The sequence below is a fragment of the Sinohyriopsis cumingii genome, unplaced genomic scaffold (assembly GCF_028554795.1).
Source record: "Sinohyriopsis cumingii isolate HCF-2022 unplaced genomic scaffold, ASM2855479v2 utg001770l, whole genome shotgun sequence".
Taxonomy (NCBI): Eukaryota; Metazoa; Mollusca; class Bivalvia; order Unionida; family Unionidae; genus Sinohyriopsis; species Sinohyriopsis cumingii.
In genome coordinates, this window is record NW_028316047.1 from 849,143 (window position 1) to 856,079 (window position 6,937).

The following is a 6,937-nucleotide window of genomic DNA, read 5'->3' on the forward strand; positions in this document are numbered from 1 at the left end:
ATAGACTATTCCACATGTGATGTGGGTAATGAGGAAAACAATATAAAATCTGGAAAAAATTATGAAGATTTATAACGTTAAATTCAATGATAGTGTGTGTGTGTGTGTCTCTGTGTGTGTGATTTGGATATTTAACGTAACTTTAACAATTTTTCAGTCATATTCCTACGATGTCTGCAGTGTGACAGGTTATAGCGATGTCTAGCACTTGGGCATCATGCCGCAGATATGTAGCTTGATGCTCCACCCATTCATATTATCCTGACACCAGGCCGACCAGTCCTAACACTAACCTCTTAATGCATAGCGACAAGCGATTCAGCTGTTAGTACCATTTTTGTAAGTCTTTGGTATGACTCAACTGGGGATCGAACTCACGTACTTCCGTTTCCGATTCTGACGTTCTAACCACGAGTCCACGGGAGCGGTCAATGATAGTAAAGGAGCACCTAATACACGTTGCCGTCTGTGACACTCCTATTTTTAAGCGCATGATATATAAACAATGCTGTAATGACCTACATTCATAGACACGTTACAGTTCATGTCATAAGGTTGGATGCGGTTGACAATCCCAATATTCCTGTGCTTCATGCAAAGTATATGCAGACGATATAGTATTAGCATTTCTTTAGCAGTTTTGAGTGTTTTGAGTAAAGCCACAAAAATAATAACTGAAATATATTGTGGTCTCACGTGGAATGTCAGAGAATGCAACAACAATTGCTATAAAACTCAGTTGTTTTCCATAAATGAATTAACAGGAAAAACGGAGTGTGCATTCCCCGCCGAAGTACAGTTTTATATTTAATTCCTCAAATATAATATAATAGTAGAGTTAACATCAAATTCTCGAAATAAAATAATTGGTACAATTTGGCACCAAATTCCTGAAATGTGGTCTAATATTACAGTTTACACCGAATTCCCCAAAATGCTGACAGAATTGCAGTGTTACATGTAATTCGCCAAATGAAACATACTAGTACAGTTTATATCAGATTCCAGAAATGCAATACATTAGTACACTTGTATATCGAATCCAAAATTGCATTAGTTGCAACAATTATCATTGTAATAAGAGACGCACATACATGTATATTTTGCGCGCGTGTGCGGATACACACACAGACACACACACACACTTTATGTATTTCTGACATAGCTGTAATAATACGCATTCACCCGTATGTTGGACTTTGGTTTTAATATCATGATTTGTACATTGTGTTAGAAATAACACTAATTCATTACCTACTCTCTTTGACGATATTTATCTGTATCCAGTCATAACTGTCCGTTCTTTATTGTTTTCTTTCTAGCTTCTGATGCTTTTGGTTTTCTTGGGGTGTTGGGTGGAGGGACACTTCATCTTTGACAAAGAGAAGGTAACTCGTAAATAAAACCGGGATCTTCAATAGATAATACAAGTGAGAGAGACAGAGAGAAAGAGTTAATTCGAAACTAACTCCCTTTTCTTAATATTAACTATATTTAGTTAATATAGTTCAAGCTAAGTGGCCGTCGTTGCTAGCAAGATAGGGTCAAAGCATTCAAAATATGTAAATCAGAGAGTTAAAATTTAACCAGGTCACTTAAAATTTGATATAAACATGCCTTCTATAGTTCACTGGTCTACCTGAAGTGCTGTTACTTATATCGCGCTTAAAATGGTAATGCTTTGTTTTTGGATTTTAAAAAAAAAATGTTTATATAGTAAATTCAAATAAATCTTATAAATGTTTAAGACAGTAAAATCTGCCGTAATGTTAAGAAAATCGAATCGTCTCAAATGCGTTATGACTGTGATGAAGTGCATAATGTATCATAACGTCTTGTGTAATAGATTTTATCATATAAATTTTCTAACTATGCAACACTTTTAACCCTAAGGTATGTTTGATCCTGTTTTTCGTGCAGTACAAACAAATCTGATACTATTCATGTTGTAAACAACCTTAGGGACAGAAGCCGTCTCTTTAAGACTAGGATGATCACCGCATCATCTCCAGTAACCATGTGAGTGGCTGCATGAAAAAAAAACATAGATGTGTTGCACTGTCATACTCGTTTCATTGCTGAAGCTTTCCAATCAAATACATTTTATTACAATAACAATTGTTGTAGCTTTTTACAGTCAGAAAAGAAACTTTAACTATGTTTGCATTGAGATCAGTTCAACATGCCATCAATTATAACTGCAAAACTGTGTTTTCCAGCTAGTTCTTGATTGCCCTGTTGGACTATGAAATACAAGAGATTGCCCTGTTTGACTATGAAATACAAGAGATTGCCCTGTTGGACTATGAAATACAAGAGATTGCCCTGTTTGACTATGAAATACAAGAGATTGCCCTGTTGGACTCTGAAATACAAGAGATTGCCCTGTTGGACTCTGAAATACAAGAGATTGCCCTGTTTGACTATGAAATACAAGAGATTGCCCTGTTTGACTATGAAATGCAAGAGATTGCCCTGTTTGACTATGAAATACAAGAGATTGCCCTGTTGGACTATGAAATACAAGAGATTGCCCTGTTGGACTCTGAAATACAAGAGATTGCCCTGTTGGACTCTGAAATACAAAAAAGCATTATTTGTGTTAATTAGTTAACAAATGTAAAAGGCAACAGAAGAAAGAAAAGCAAAATATACGAGAAAAGTATTGATCATTAGTAATGCTTATTCGAACACGATGTTTCTATCGCAGAAAATATAACTAATTAAAAATTTAGTGCCTCATAACATCCATTAATTCAATGTTAAAAATTCTCTCTCTCTCTCTCTCTCTCTCTCTCTCTCTCTCTCTCTATATATATATATATATATATATATATATATATATATATATATATATATATATATATATATATATATGTATGTATATATATATAATGAGTTTAATGTATAACCATATTAAGTTTGACAAAAGCGTACCCCACGATTAATCGAGCTCACCACACGATTGCTCCAGCTCATCATTTGAATTATCAAGCTCACCCACCGATTACTCCAATTTATCCAGCGATATATACAGCTCGCCTTCTCCAGCTCACCAAACGAGGATTCTACGATTACTAAAGCTTGTCCTACTATTATTCTATCTCACCGTATGATCTCTCCAGCTTATCGTAAGATTTTCCCAGCTGATCTTGCGATTACTCCAAGACATCCTACACTAAAGTTTACCTGACCGATTACACTGGTCAACAGTGAAATCATTACTGACTTGAAAAGGCCCTAATCTGTAGTATTTTGGTGTGCCGAACACGAATATAACCGTGAAAAATTTGTATTGGCTCTCGTTTTGAAGATATTCATATACCTCATTTTCTATGTTTCACTGTGTAAATTTCTCCAGTAGGACTGCAGCAACATCCGGAATAATGATGTAACATTGCATAATACCATCATGCTCACATCATCCACAGTTGATTGCATCATTTTCTGATGCAATGCAATACTAATGCCATGCGGCTGCTGAAGTAAGTTGACGTCCGCAGTGTACTATACATGTGTAGGCCTATTATACTAATGCCAGGCGGCTGCTGAAGCTGACGTAAGCAGTGTACTATATAAAGCCCAATCAGATAGGTTCAGCATTTAAAATATTTTAGACGTTGTGCGAGACAGTTCAAGCTACTGTTACATAAAACTTATTATTTTATCCATTTACGTACAATAAAGAACAGTAATGCCTCGAAAGTGTGTTAATACCGCGGACAATTTTTGCTATATTTGTGGGGAAGTGACATTTGCCAACCAGAAGAAAAGTATCAATTCTCAAGTGAAGAAGGCATATCATCTTTACTTCGGATGCAAGGTTGGTGACCAAGACAAGCCTTGGGCTCCGCATATATGCTGTGCTACATGTACAACACAGCTTTCACAGTGGTTGAATTGCAAAAGGTCATCAATGCCGTTTGCAGTCCCAATGGTGTGGAGAGAGCCAAGCAACCACCTAAATGACTGTTACTTCTGCTTGGTTCCTCCTTTTTCCGGCGGAATAACGAAGCGAAAGAAGTCGAGAATAGTCTACCCAAACATTCCGTCTGCATTGAGACCAGTTCCACATGGTGAGGGACTTCCTATTCCAGAACCTCCAGCAGAATATTCTCTTGATTCATCTGACGAAGACAAAGGTGAGTCGACCTGTTCTTCTCCTGGTCCATCAGCATGCAGTGATCCAGATTTTCACTGTGGTGCATCATCAACCCCACACAGAATAACACAGGAAGAACTAAATGACCTGATTCGTGATTTGGACTTATCAAAGAACAAGGCAGAATTGCTAGGATCAAGACTCCAACAATGGAATCTTCTAGAAGAAGATGTCACAATTACTGCATATCGAAAGCGCCACCAGCAATTGGAGCCTTTCTTCAGAAAGGAAAGTAATCTGATATTCTGTTCCGATATTGAGGGCCTCATGAATGCTTTAAAAATCACTCATGACCCACAAGAATGGAGACTATTTGTGGACTCTTCGAAACTGAGTCTCAAGGCTGTGCTTTTGCACAATGGAAACATTCTTCCATCTATTCCAGTAGCGTATGCTGTCCACATGAAAGAGACATACGATAACTTAAGGCAGCTACTGAATTCCATTGAGTATAACAAGTACAGCTGGCACCTCTGTGGTGATTTGAAGGTAGTTGCCCTTTTAATGGAACTGCAGCAAGGATATACAAAATACATGTGTTTCTTATGCGAGTGGGATAGCCGAGCAAGGGAAATGCACTACATGAGGAAGGAATGGACTCACAGGCAGAATGTAGCCATTGGAGAGAAGAATATCCAACACCCAGCTCTGGTTGAGGCTCAGAAAATCTTGCTACCACCCCTTCACATCAAACTAGGTTTGATGAAGAACTTCGTGAAAGCCATTGACCGGACTTTGCCAGCATTCCGATACCTGCATGAAAAATTCCCTCGACTCAGCGAAGCAAAGATTAAAGAGGGAGTTTTTGTGGGTCCTCAGATTCGAGAGCTTTTCAAAGATGACCGGTTCAACAACTTGCTGGAAGGTGACGCGAAACAAGCATGGAATGCTTTTCGCCTAGTTTCTACAAACTTCCTCGGAAATGTTAGGGCAGAAAACTATAAGGAACTAGTAGAAGACATGTTGATGAAGTATAAGAAACTTGGCTGCAATATGTCTCTAAAGATTCACTTCCTTCATTCCCATTTGGATTTCTTTCCTAGCAACTGTGGTATTGTTAGTGATGAACACGGCGAACGTTTTCATCAAGATATCGCAACAATGGAACAAAGATACCAGGGAAAATGGTCCACTACAATGCTGGCTGACTACTGCTGGACACTCCTCAGAGATGCTCCCGAACAGCTGTACAAGAGACAGGCGAAGAAATCTAAGATGTAGTCAATGACTTGATTTTTTATAGGTAGGCTATTACAGTTGACCTTTTACTATTGGAATGCATTTCGTTATGTAAACATTAATTTCTTGCAGATTACAAAAAAACTAGAGCGAATTTTGCAATTTGACTGTCATATTCGTGTTCAGCACATAAAAATTGATAAGAATTGACTAATTTTTTTCAGTAACATGACTTTTGTAAAAATTTGTTGTCCAGTGTTATGTACTATTTGGTGTGCATTACTTCACGTGTAGCTCAGAGCATTAACTTTAGGATTTAGTGCCTTGAAGTCGTACAATAGCACCAGTGTTTAATAATACTGACAGGATACATTTTCTCTGAAGTTAGCGCCTTCAGCATGATGCATATTAAGTGTGAGAAATAAACAACGTGTATCTGAGCACATTGTTTATGTTTTAGATATCGGCAACAATTGCTGACAGCATATTTTAAGTGATTCTTTTGTCACTAAATCTCATCAGAAATCGAGGGACTGTGACTAGAGTTTAGATATACGGCACCTGTTAAAAAACCGAATGAGGATAAACAAACTGTATCGACAAAAGAGTCTTCGTTCAAACGTGCCAATAGGACAATTACACTTAGACTTTGTCAATATCAAATAACTAGGCTATATATGTAGGAATACCATGGACAAGATCATGCCAAATTTATATACCTATCTCAGTACAAAGCTGTAGAGGATCTACATTTTAAACAATCTGAACATAGGTTAAATTGTTGAGCTTATGTTCTTGGCTACATGGGCAAGATTGTACTAACATATTGTCCTCCTAAATATAATTAAATTTGGGATAGCGTACATAAGCGGTGATCACCTACATATATATCCTACATATATAGTAAACAAAATGGCCGAAGAAGCAGATTCTACAATTTCTAATAGTTATTTCAACATTTCCAAAAGAAATAATTTCCTTGAAAATGGCCCTTTGCAGCTCGGCAGTCGTATACAATAATTTATTCTGTCCTGCTTCTTTACATGCCATGCTAGCTGGTGATAAGAATGATAAAAAATATACTTGCAGTGTTACATCCTGAATTTCCTCAAAATGTACTTTCTTAGTTCTGCAATTCCAAATTACATGAGCAATGTCATAGGTTCTCAATATTGATTACACATTTCGGAATTGTGCTGTAATTTCGATGACAAGTGCAATTACATCTTCCTTACTGCACTCAACATGAAATAAGCATTTAATTCCATGGCGTCTTTTTGACAATTGCAATTGAAAGACTTCCATATTTTCCCACATTGTGATTCCAAACATTCAATGACAGAAACAGAAATACATTTGCAGATGTCAACACGCTTTTCCCTAGCTTATTCAATCCCATGTATTTCATGTAGAATTTTCACATACAAATCCAGTCCATAATCATACAATTTCGTAGAATCGAAAACAATACCAAAATCTATCAATTCCAGATCAAATGGAAAAGTTGTTGCAATGCACATTCATTCACAATATGACTTCAAATTTCAATCTAAACTAGACAGGCCATTTTCTTTCGAAAGTTATGTCGAGCGCGCG